The 12,591-nt window shown below is 46.3% G+C and overlaps 1 long non-coding RNA gene across 1 annotated transcript; it reads right to left on the bottom strand.

The window, feature by feature from the left end:
- Positions 1–3,393: 3,393 nt before the first annotated feature.
- Positions 3,394–8,037, bottom strand: LOC138688142 (uncharacterized). The gene is made up of 3 exons (XR_011327195.1): positions 7,200–8,037; positions 5,306–5,488; positions 3,394–3,739 (listed from the first exon to the last, which is right to left on the bottom strand). It is a non-coding gene; the product is annotated as an uncharacterized lncRNA (long non-coding RNA).
- Between the last annotated feature and the right edge of the window lie 4,554 nt (positions 8,038–12,591).

Below are 12,591 nucleotides of genomic sequence, written 5' to 3'. Positions count from 1 at the left end.
AAGTTACAGGCGCTTTAAAAAGGTGATAGTTTAGCAAAGCATGAATGTACATATTCCTACTAAGTTTCAGCCCAATCCTGTGTTGTGTGGAGTTTGGGGACATTTCTAGTGAGAGCAAATGCATCTGAATGCAGCAAATGCAACTGAAACTACATAAAAGAAGTATTAAAGAAAAGTCCATATACACAACAAAGGCTGCAGGAAAACCCTTAATTCTGTCACCACCTCACTTTTGACTTGGGAACTCACAGAATTCATGTAAAACAGATTTTTGCTATGTTATTTCATAACTTTAAAAAAAAAAAAGGAGAGGGAAACAATTAGGCAATCCACCACAGGGACCCCGATACCAGCTGTCTGCAGGACCCAGCCCCTCCTATCCCAAGCCAGGGAAGCTCTGGTTGAAGCCCAGGGAGCCCAGGGCTAACCACATCTCCGAAGGCAGCCATCAGCTGTCATCCTCACAGCCAGCCAAGGGGAACAGGGACGCTCCTCTCCAGAGGGTTTTGCAGCTGCTTATGGACAAGTGCCGAAGGCAGGGACTCTGGAGTCCTTTGGCCGGGCAGGAGCCAGACGCTGGGGGTGAACGTGCCTCAGGAGTCACAGACCCTTTTGGGGAGCTGTTGGGGTAGGCACTAATGCTACCCCAGACCTTGTTACCCTATTCCTAACTGCGCAGTATGCCAGTTCTTAATTACCTCCCTCGTTCCTCCTGCTCTTCCTCCGTGTGCCCTGGTCACCAGCACCTCAGCTGGCTTCGCCCTCCTTTCTGTTGGGGATGGCAGAGGAGCACCAAGAGCCCAACACCGCAGATGCTCCCAGGGAGCGAGATGGGGTCATCCTGGGTGGGAGTCTCAGCCGTAGTCCTGTCCTAGCCTCGATGCAGGCAAAACCTTCCTGGTGTGTCTGACGCAGGTGTCTGGTGTGGTGGAGCCCAGAGCAAGCGAGCGGGCGCAGGAACAGTGATGCAGCTGCCGCACCGCAGGGTATCCTGGCCGAATCCTGCCCAGCCAAAGCAATTCTTTAATTAGCCTGTTTCTTCACGGAGGAAATAGCTTCTAAGGCAAAACACAACCAAAAGCAAACACCCAGTGTAGCATAAGTCTGGAAAAAAAAGCCCACAAGCCAAAACCCAGATCTCATGGGAAGTGCAGAGCCGTCTCAGCCACCTCACCTCCACCTGTAGCTACACTCCTCTCTGCTTCTCCACTTCCACAGCTTCGCTGTGCTGCTGCCCTCTGCTACCCCAGGCGTCCTTAGGCATGGGAGGACACGCGTGCTGTCCTCTGTCCCCAGTGAGCACAGCCTCTGCTGTGCAAGCCTGCCTGCTGTGAGGGTGACCAGTGCCACCTTCACTTCAGTGCCCTGCTTGGCTGCACGCTACAAGCCTTTCAGTGTGCTAATTATCAGTTTACAGTAGGCAGCACCCAGCGTGTTCAGCTAATTTAGCTTAGACTTGTCCCCCCAGGCCTATAACACAACTGTAAACTTGCAGCAGAAACTTATACCAGAGACAGAGTGCACAAAAGCCTCTTTCCCTCTCTGGCAGCAGCAACTTTGAATGTTTCTTAAATCAGAAGCAGCAAATGCTCTCAGCTGTATGTGGACTTTGATTCTCTTCCACAGAGTTTCTGAAGCCTGCAGATAAAGCAATGTAAGATATCCTGCCAGAGCCATAAAGCTTCAAACTATACAAAGAAAGACGACTGGTTTTCAGCAGCCTATCTGGATTGCCTGGATGGATTAAGCATGAGTAAACCTCTCTACCTTGCAGAGTGAAACTTAATGAATTTGCACATTTTCTGATGGTTGAAACACAAGCCAGCCCGGTGTGAACAGCTGGAAGCATTAATGTGCAATAATGTAAAAGTAGTCAAATACATTATAATGACTGTCACTCAGTCAGCAGTAGCTGTGTAATATGAATAAGGAGCACACTAAATCTGTTCTAAATAATTGGCACTATGTGTTTATATAGCACTAGGGTTGCATATTAAAACACACCTGATTTAGTCTTCATAAGCAATGAGTATTTACTACATCTGTGATAGCTGTATAGATTCAAACCTCATCTTTTAAAATGATTAATTGGTATTTAATTAGCATGCATTACCATGCTAGTTATATACATCCTAGTTGTGAATGCAAATATAATTCTAATAATTACATAACTAGTTTTGCTTTCAAGAGCCTAATACATAATGCAGTGCAGACAGCTTCCCTTGCCAGAGAAAAATAGCACGTAACACATACAGAGGAACATTTAAAAAATGCTTAAATCCTCTTTTCAGAATTGGGTCTAAATCAAGAATTTTTAGGTTTTCTAGTGCTCGAGTAAAAAATTTATGTGCCGCTGCTGTTCTCAAACCCTGCTACACAACCCCTCAAGCATTTTTGTTCCTGCTGGTTGGCACATGCAAGGCCCCATAAGACCACCAGACAGCTAACGAGTTGGTCGTTGCAGTACCTCAGACTGATCCCATGAGGATCCAAGGTGAGATTCCTCATCCAAGCACTCCTGTCGGCAGTTTCCAGGTGAGCGCCTGCAGCCTGGGGCAGGTCGGACCATCCAGCCCACCTCGCTCAGATGCTTCCTTAGGCGGTTTGCCATTCTGCCCGCTGCCCTCCGGGTCCTCATGACGGCAACGGGAAACTAAGGCGTGGGATCCCCGCAGCAGATCTAGCTTTGACAGCAAGAAACAAGGGGTTTCACAGCTGACTAGCCTGAGCACAGGGAACTACCACCCATCAGGACTTTTTGCCGACAAGATCGCTATGATAATGTTCAACCCCTTTCCTTCCCTGTCATTGGCAGCTCCTTTTTCAGCCACTTTCTGCAATACATACATAAACCTCCACCCTCCATCCACTAATGAGCCTGAGCACTGAACAAGGAGCTGGGAGCTTCACAGGGACACTGGAAGGTTGTGCTCTACATTTGTTTTACAGCTTGGACCCTCAAAACTGTTTCAATCCTAAATCCCAGTGATTTTCAATCAAATGTATGATCCTAGATCTCTAAGTCCTTTAAAAAAAATAAGATATACTCTTTAAAAAGCACATTAGGCAGCTTGGAAAGACCTTTATATTGGCACCCTTTCTAGGCGTAATGAAATTCCCTATCTGAGGACCACCACAGGGGATGGAAGAGGCTCCTCACTGCACCAAGGTATGCCTTTGTAACACTAATTGTAAAACAGCTACTTCTTTCAAATGCTCAATTGATATGTGAGGTTCTGGAGATGCATGTTTCAATCTCAGCCGAGTAGCAGTGCTGTGACACCTCAAGGACTGAGCAGAGATGGCACCTTCAAATGATGTGTTAGGACAACTGCTGAAAATGAGCCAACACCTCAGCACTTCTCTGGGAGACAAATATTCATACAGTCTCCCTGCTTTTGGTGGTGTGCTTATTCAAAGTAGCAGTGCTGAGAACAATCCTGGGGCCACTGGCAGTATAAAGACTACGCGAATCAAGTAATAACACTCAGGGCTTGTATTCATCATTTTACCAATATGTAAGAAAAGTCTCTAAAACCCACCCCGAATCCCAGTGGTTCTGTTAGAAACTTTCCTACCTTCTTTCCACTCCACGCTACCAACAGGGAGATGTTTCTGAACAGGTTAGGAAGGCGTAGGGGAGTACAGCGAGCTCTTTGGGAGGTGAAGAACAACATGTCTTCTCCTATTTCTCCCACTTAGAGAAGATGCTCCAGCCCACAGCTCACCAGCCTGGACCCTGAAAGAGAAGAGGTGATTATCCCCCCTAGCAGAGAATACCTATCTTTTACCTATCTCTCATCCAAGCTATTTAGGGTACAATGTAAGGCTCTTTTTCAGCAGTCAAATCACCCCTGATGCTGACAGGTAAAACTGCTAGTGTCCCTGCACATCCTCCCTCTGAGCACTGAGGAAGGCAGAGAAATCCCAGCCCCTTTTCTGCACTTTAGCAATAAAATCCACCCCCTAATTGGTGCCTGTGAAGAAAAACTGTCAGGTCCAATTCTTTACTCCAACACCATCTCCCATCCTTTCTTTTCAAAGTCCCACACCTCACATACACATGATTCTGGCCCCGGTTTTGCCAACTTAGAGATATTTCTATTTCTACCTGTAGCTCAGGGTACAGGAACTCTCCTACAACACTTTATAGCACTAAGCAACAATCCCACTTCCAAGTCCAGGTATGTCTCTTGAGAAGATGAATACGCTCTCTGTATCTCTAATCAGAAGCCTACAAAAACAAATTTCTGTACCTTAGGTCAAAGACATACAGCCTCCTTTCAACCTCCCTGCTGTTAGGTGTGAGCTTGCAGCTCGGTGAGAGGAAGAGGGTATCAGAGCCTTTGCCCTCAGTGCACCCCAGAGCATCCTACAGCTGCGGTTAATGGGGGCAAAAAGGCTGCATTTGTCAGTCTGATAAAAACATCCCTGAGATGTGGCATTTTCTCCGAGTTCAATGACTCCCCACGCAGAGCTTCCTTTCCCCTGAGCAATGCTCCTGCAGCCCTTTATCCGGATCTCTCTGCTTCCCACCAACAGGAACAAAAAGCTTGAAGCTATTCAGCTGCACTGACCAGGCTCTCCCTCCCCAGACTCTGCCTGTGAGAGTGATGTTTATCTTTCATTTCTCCTGTTGAGCCCAGTGCAGGAAAATCCTACCGAAGATAAATCCTCTCTTTTTTCAAACCTTAAATTTTAATGGAAGTAGTTTTTAGTCGAAGATTTGCTGATCACTCCTGGCAAATAATAAAGCCTTTGGTTTATAAACAATTGCTCTTGTATCATCTGGTCTCTCTTTTTGTCATGCCTTGCTCTTTATCGTGTAGAAGTTACTGAAGTGGCTTCTGTCAGTTATTGCTCCAAAGAACCATTTGATTGTGCTTGCTCAATGCAGCCACACATCTCTGTATCATCACTGCCAGAGTTGTCCTGACAGTCATTACCAAATAAATGCCTGGTCATCATAAGCAGTAGCAAATTTACCAAGGGATGACAGAAAGTAGGAGAGCTCTTTATGGGTCCCACGCTAGTACCGTACCAGTCACCCAAATGGGAAAAAAAAAGAGGTTTCACCCTATTTTAGCATGGCTGCATGAATGCAACTGGCTCTGCAAATACCAACTTACCCTTAGAGATACGTTCTTCACACCAAACCCACCGCCTGGGGATGCGCGCATCAACAAGGCGTCTGTTCTGGAGATGCCTAGACAATAGCCATGCCCAGGACTACCAAACCCCCCCTTTATCCATTTTATATTTAAAGGAAGCTTTAACATTGCACGTTTTGAGAGCAAATACATACGAATTATTGCAGACAGTTAAAGTGAAGGCATGAATTCCCGTCAGGAAGCACGGAATAGTTTTATGGCTGTGAAGCTTTGTGGAGCCAGGAACATGCCCACTGCAATGTGAGCTGATCATATGGCACAGCAGATTTTGATGTTCTCTTTGCCGTATGTCACGTACTTCAGAGCTTTTGTGCAAACTGCCAAGAGACGAGAAAAACATACTATTAGTGGGGGAAAATCAAATATTCTATTTTCTAGACAAATTGTAGGGGCCTGAGCTCTGGGCTGTCTTCAGTAATAAAAGTATTAGTGTTTTTACATAAATATGCTGGCCTAGTCCCAGGTTTATTAGTAAAGAATTGTAAATGTACCTGGCTATCTGCAGCCTGCAGGGAAAACGCTGTGCTCCTAGTGGTTAGTTCTTAAGTCTTTGAGTTTCCGAACACTGATTTTATGATTGTCTACAAGTTGCTATGAAATTAAAAAATGGGTCCAAACCCTCGTCCACTAAACAAACAAACAGATCCCTATGGTCCTTTTATCACTGTTCCTCTCCGGTGCTTCTGTTTATCCTCATCATCCACCAGCTGACAAGGTGACACACAGGAGAGAAGCCCTGGGGAACAAACCTCTCCAGGTCAGCGTGACTGAGGAGCCGGCAGCAGGTGGTGGCACACAGCCATGGCATCGCCCAGCTTCTCCAGGCATGGTCTGAACAAACCCCTCTGCCCAGAGAACCTGGCTAGCAGCCCACGGGGGCTCAGACAGCACATCGCTGCAGAAGCCCTGGGTGGAAAAACGACTGGGGCAATGCTGTTTTGAAGATAATTTCAGGACTGGAAGTAGAGCACATGGATTAAATCCTCTGCTCCATTTGGTCAAGGCTTTTAAAATCCAGTTTAACGCAGATCTAAAGAGAGACTAAATCTGATCCAAAGGCAATGGAAAAACTGGAACAAAGAGGGCTTCATTGCTCTGTACTAAAGCCTATGTAAGTACCCACCCAGCTGGAGTTTTCACTGGCTGAAATACCCTTTCAGCAGCAACATCTGACAGTGATAGACTCTGACACATACCCTCAAATAATTAAGCCAGGGAAACATTAGAATATAAAATATATAAAATAAAAAATATAACAAATGGTTCTCAGCTTCCCCAGAGGCACTAAAATCTGGAGGCAAAAGTCAGCTTATGGATAAAACTGGCAGCCGTAAGAGTCCCTGCCTGGTGCTGCCAGGCTGCTGCACAGTCTCCTTTTCTGTGTAACATGCACACCTGCACTGAGTGCCTCTCCGAGGAGTTTTGGAGGAAGAAACCTATAGGAGGAGGTAGATAATGAGGAGAGAAATGACTAAGCGGAGGCGAGCGGGTTTGAGTCACAAACACAGCTATCACCCTCACCCTGAGAGCTGTGCCAGGAGTCAAAGCACTACCCGAGAGCTCTCGGCGCTGCTTTGTGATGCTCCGAGTGTGGTTGCTGCTGGAAGAGGTTTAAATAATCCATCCTAAAAAGGATGCTGTGCTGCCAACCTCCAAGGCAGAATCACAGCTCAGTTCACATATCCCCAAAGCTGGACCCAGCTCTGATCTGAACCTCTGTTCAGAGGAGGGGATATGAGTTCTCATTTGGTTTTTTAATCACCAGCTTCCTCCAAAGCCCACTGAAATCCAGGGAAAAGCTCCCGCTGTCTCAAGTGAGCTCCGACCAAGACACCAAGCACAAGGCTTGACTGGGAATTGTTTCTTTGGCAAAAGGAGATTCCTTGGGCTTCCACCCTTTTCTCACATCTGTCAAGAGTTTTTATATAATTCTTATAAAGCCAAGATGAAACAATATCTGCTTTCCTATTAACCATTCCTCCAAAACAGAGTGGGAGTTTCCCCCGCCACCACGCAGGGTGTCTTCACCTGGCAGCAGCCAGCTGCTCCCCATCAGCTCCTCTCGCCGTTGCTCTTATGAAATGCAGACTATTCACCTGAAGGGAATTTCTCTGTGTGGACAAAGAAATATTACGGAAGTCAGGAAACAGAAGAGAGTTTACAGTGTCTGAAGCCCTTTAGTAACAAAAGGTTGAGTTGCGGTGATGAAAGCATGCCGTAGGTTTTGGATACACCTCTGAGTGGAGGTTAGCCTGTAGAAAAAGCTGATCCCTTCTTTGGGGGAGAAATTCGCAGATACCAACGCTATAATTTTTCCATCAGTAGAATGGGGTATTTAATGTGCCTAAAAGCCTTCCTACCTTGAACAAAAACAAATCAAGTACCAACAGCAACACTGCATTGAGCATGCGACTTTCAGAGCTTCTTCAGCTACGTGAAAGGTAACTCAGTTGCCAAATCAAACCTGCTGCTGTCCCTGGCAATACCCCCCCACTCTTCAGGGCAGATCTCTGCCAGCTGTTTGGCACCATCACTACTGTGCAGATGCTGTGTTGTATAATAACATAAAACCTCTCCAGGAACCAGTACCGTCTCCTTTGTACCCACATGCATGGTGATGATTTTATTTTTTATTTTGTAAGTGTACAATTCTGCCTTTTAGATGGGGGAGAAAGAGTTCAAATCTAAGCGTAACATCGGTTTGAGTTTCCACAGGAAATGACTTGAGGTTATTAACATGTATTTTTTCCATTGTAAAACGATCTCAGATGTTCTAACAGAAGGAGAAGATCCTAAAAATCCTGCCAGAGCCCTTACTGCTGAAAGTCCCTATAGTAGCACACAATTTACACTCTTCCTCTACTGCAAAAACAGCACACAATTTACACTCTTCCTCTACTGCAAAAACCAAGGACAAAGCCTCTGATCGCCCCGTCTTTTCTCAGGGCCCACTGTAGTCTCTGCCAGGTATAATCTTCAGTACTAAAGATCTCAGGCTTATTGCAGCACTCTGAAGAAGCTTTGATGGCTTTGGATGTACAAGAGGTGAGGACCAGATTGTCTAGACTCGTATCTATTATGCAGTTGCTTGCAATTATATGGAATTGGACTTGGCAACCCTGATGGTGCCTTCCTATAGAAAGCCCGCAGCGTGCCTCCAAAGGTTAGCAAGGACCACCGGCCAGATTCTCCGCGGGTGCAAATCCAGGCGCCGCCTCAGACCGTATGCTGCCAGCGACTCTACTCTTCACAGGTGGCAGCAGGAGTGAGAGAGCAATGGACTTGCTCATGAGTGCTGTGATTAAGAGGTACAAAAGCAAGTCCTTCCTATGTTCTTTATATCTGGGAGGGCTTTAAAAACCCCACTCAGTTACATTCCTGAAATAATACTGCCTGAAACCTGTTACGAAGACTTCTTTAGAGATCTTGGAGAGGGTTCAGATTCTTTCCAGTGACTCCTCCAGCACCAGGACGCTTGCCTCTTAAACATCTGAGTGGAGACAGCAAGCTCTAACTTTAAAGAGTACCTGTAAATTTAAATTTAAGGACATATTCAACTGTATAAGACAGAAATAAACATAAGTATTAACAACAAGCTTTCAGAAGTGGTGGATCAAATTTGCTTTTGTTTATAGCTTTGTGGATCGGGAGTGACTTGACTGAGATCAGTGTGTTATGCTGTGCACGGTCCATGGTTTTAAATAATCCTCTGCATCTGAGTGACGATTCTGGTTCAGAAACAATTTCAAAGAGAGATGAAGACCTATGCATATTATTGCAGAGCGCAAACATTTTCCAATGAGATTCAATTGCCAAGCTGCAGATATTATATATTAGTGTGTTAGTAACTTGAGAAAAGATTCTTGTATGTCATACGCTATTGAGTTAAGCAACGCAGCCAAATCAGTCTTTGGGTATCCCGTGGGATATTATGCTGCAGTTGCTTTCGATACCTCTTTGTCATCCACTTCCACGACAACATTACATTCCATTTATAGGCTCTAAACTAACAGATGATAACTTTGAGCCTCTCAGTTTAGGATTAAGAAATGAATGTATGGATCTTATCTGACAGCATGTGTTTGGGATCTAACAAACCTCACCCTTGGGCTTCTCCAGAGCCGTCTCAATCTCTGCCTTTCTCACGTGGATGCTGTATCAAGACGCCTCTGAACTTGGCAAAAGCTAAATACTTTCCTGATGCTTTGCCAAGTGATCAGTTAAGTCTTTTCGCTTCCTGCTGAGTAGGAATCTGATGGGAAGAGCATTGGCCACGTAGTGACAGGGCACAAGAACATCAGAAGAAACAGCGGTGCTCACCTGGCCAGGCAGAACTATTACAACTAAAAGCAATCCCATCCAAAGGCTGGATCTGTGCACCATGGCATTGGTACACTCACAGCTGTCATATGCCGAGAAAGACGCAAAGGCGGCGTTTTGCATGTTCCCTACCCTGAACTGCAAAATTCACTCTCAGCAATAAAATTCCACCCAGAAGGTGCATCAGGAGGACAACAGCTTACAGTGACAGTCCCTAACAAGGAGCCTCTGCTTCCAAACACTCACTGCCTCCCTTTTGCCTGGCCAGCACTTAGGTTTGAGGCTGAATGGAGCAATGAGAGCCACCTTTCAATTTGCCAGGACAACAGCTTTCAGTTGCCCACCATATACACTCTGACCTTTCTAACCAAACAAAGGACTACCAGCTATTCACTGAGTAAACCAAGGGGTTTATAAAAAAAGACATTAGACATGGCTACTCAAACAGCCCTCATCATACAGACTGCTATTATCTACTTCCTAATAAGCAGACAATTTTGTTAGGAAGTTCTAAAATTAGGCACTGAGCACTTGAAAAAATGCTCCTATTGAAAACAGACAATAAAATGCAAAATGGAGCTATATTTTAAGATGGCTTGGTATGGTTTTGTGCCTTAGCACAAATGCCTCCAGAGGGGAAATTTTGCACATGAAGTACATTATTAATCATTTTCATATCAATACTTTTTAGGAAATTACAAGAAAAAAACACGTGGGGATTAACAGATTTTGAGGTTCATAAAAGACAATCTGATCCTTGATGACTTGGGTTTGTGTGCAATACGTCCCTGAGGACTTATTCTGACAGTAATTCTGCACTGAGCTCCATATTTCTATTTGATTAAAATACATCTTCGAAAAAGGCACTTGCAGTCCTTACTTAGACATCTGGAGAAATGGAAAATTCACCACTTCTTCTGGTAGCTTGTCACCCACGCTGCTGAAAAATGTGTATCTTGTGTACACAGACAAATGGGAAACATCAGTATTCTGGAGTCCTGCATCGCCCCCTTTCTAAATCTGACTGATCACGGTTGTCATACGCTCCAGGCCCAATTCCACCAGGCATCGAGTGCTATGTCAGTTCCTGTGGGTGTGCAGAAGAGACTTGGTGCATGGCAAGAGCAGAGCATTGGAGAGGAGAAGCGCCTCTTGCTCAGAGAACAGGCTTTGCTCTGCTGCCGAACGACTTCTACTTTTTAAGAGTTTAAAGGGAGTAAGTTCCCATGGATCCATGTGAGTATCCTACATGTTTAAGAAAACAAATGTCTCGTGGACTTGCTCATGCTTAGCATTGCTCAATCATTCTTCTGCTGGAAGGAAAAAAGGGAAGTTGAAATTAGGTATTTACTAAACAGAATAAGTAATTCTCTGTTTAGAAGAAGGTATCGCTCTGCTTATCTCTACCATCTCGGGTGATCACCCAAAACAAATCAGGTAACATGGCAGACAACAAAATATCTATTCTGTTCTCTTTTGGCCCTCTGTCCTGGCCATTAAATGAAGACAGAAAACAAAACAGCGCAGAGAACAGCTTCAAAACAAAAAAGAGACAAGACTGCAGAAGTTGCGTGCAACCTAATTCTCGGAGTTGATCTATTTATGCCAAATCCGGATCTTGAAGTCTGTGGCAGTCAATCCCCTTGACTGCCATGCAGGCAGGATTTGGCCCCGGTAAAGTATCCGCCTGCATTCCCAGCTGCTGGGTCCAGCTGCCACGGAGGAATGCAGGGCTGCCGAGGGTGCTGGCACAGCATGGAGTCCGAACTCCCAGTGAAAAAAAATTTCCACCTCAGCGCCTGGATCTAAACTTTGTCAGTGTGGCGGCTGAATCTGATAAAGCAAATCCCTGCCTGACAATAATTCAATTTACATTCTTCTCCCTCACCAGCATTCAAATCTTGTTTGAACCAGCTACTTTGTTGAATATAGCTTTAAGCATTTGCAGCAAATTACAGCTGAGTATTCAACACAATATTTGTATAGGGCTGAATCCTGCTCCTACAAGTCAAGGAGAGTTTCACCACTTTGTAGCATGCCACAGAGAATTAGATGACAGTTTGCACAAAAGCACTTTGGGGAAGGATTAAAACAGACAAACAAACACGTAGCAGTCATTTTAGCACTCTGGTTTAAGCAGAAGTGTTCGAAGGCATAAAAGCCAGTTAATTCCTATTGGAAATCAATGGGAGCTGAGGAAATACAGCACTCTTGTACCCTTGGAAAGCTGTCCTTTGACTACGGATTGCCCTAATCTCTGCTTTCTCTAACATAAGATCAAAATGTAAGGCGTTCATTGATTTTGCAACTGTCGCCAGATTTCCTACCTACCTGGAAAAGTTGTCTCTGTAAGCCTCATTCATCACGCTCAGAACTTCACCCTCTTCAGGTGAATCAGCTGTCACTAAAGCTCAAATTTCAATCTTACTGTAACGTCGCCGTGCTATTCAGAGTAAAACTCAAAATACAAGCAATTTCCCCGAAAAAAAAAAAAAAAGAGGCTGTTTCAGCCCCGAGTCTGTGTCCACCTCCACCTCAGTCTGTCTCCGAATACCTCTGAAACACGACGTGCTCCCCACCCGAGAAACACACGGCTCCCCCTGACTCTCCCTATTGCCCACAGGGACTTCTTCGCCCCGTGCCCTGCAGCAAACCACCGAGTCCCACCGCCGCCTGCCCGGGAGGGAAAACCCGAATTACAACAGAGCGACCAGAAAAACTTTTTCGGAAGCTCCCACACCCTCCATCACCCTGCCGGGTTTTGTTCGCCTGGTGGAGGGGGGGGGGGGTGGCACGGAGCTCTCCACCGGCTCCCCCCCCCCCCTCCCCGGGCTCACCGCGGCTCGGCCACACGCTGCCTCCCCCCCGCTCTCTCCGGCTGCCTCCTCGCTGCGGCGGGGGCCCCGCACAGACACCCCCCCACCCCCGATCCGGGACGGCACCTGCCCGGCAGCTCCGCTCCGCGCTGCCGGCCCCGCACCGGGCGGGCATCGCCGCTGCCCCCCCCGCCTCCCCCCCCCGCTCCTCTCCCCGGGGCGCGGAGCGGAGGGAAGGTCGAGGGGGGGGGATGGCAGCAGCCCCGGCGGTGGGGGGGGGGGGG

This window comes from Haliaeetus albicilla, chromosome 12 (genome assembly GCF_947461875.1).
Source record: "Haliaeetus albicilla chromosome 12, bHalAlb1.1, whole genome shotgun sequence".
Lineage (NCBI taxonomy): Eukaryota > Metazoa > Chordata > Aves > Accipitriformes > Accipitridae > Haliaeetus > Haliaeetus albicilla.
This window is presented reverse-complemented; position numbering and strand designations above follow the sequence as displayed.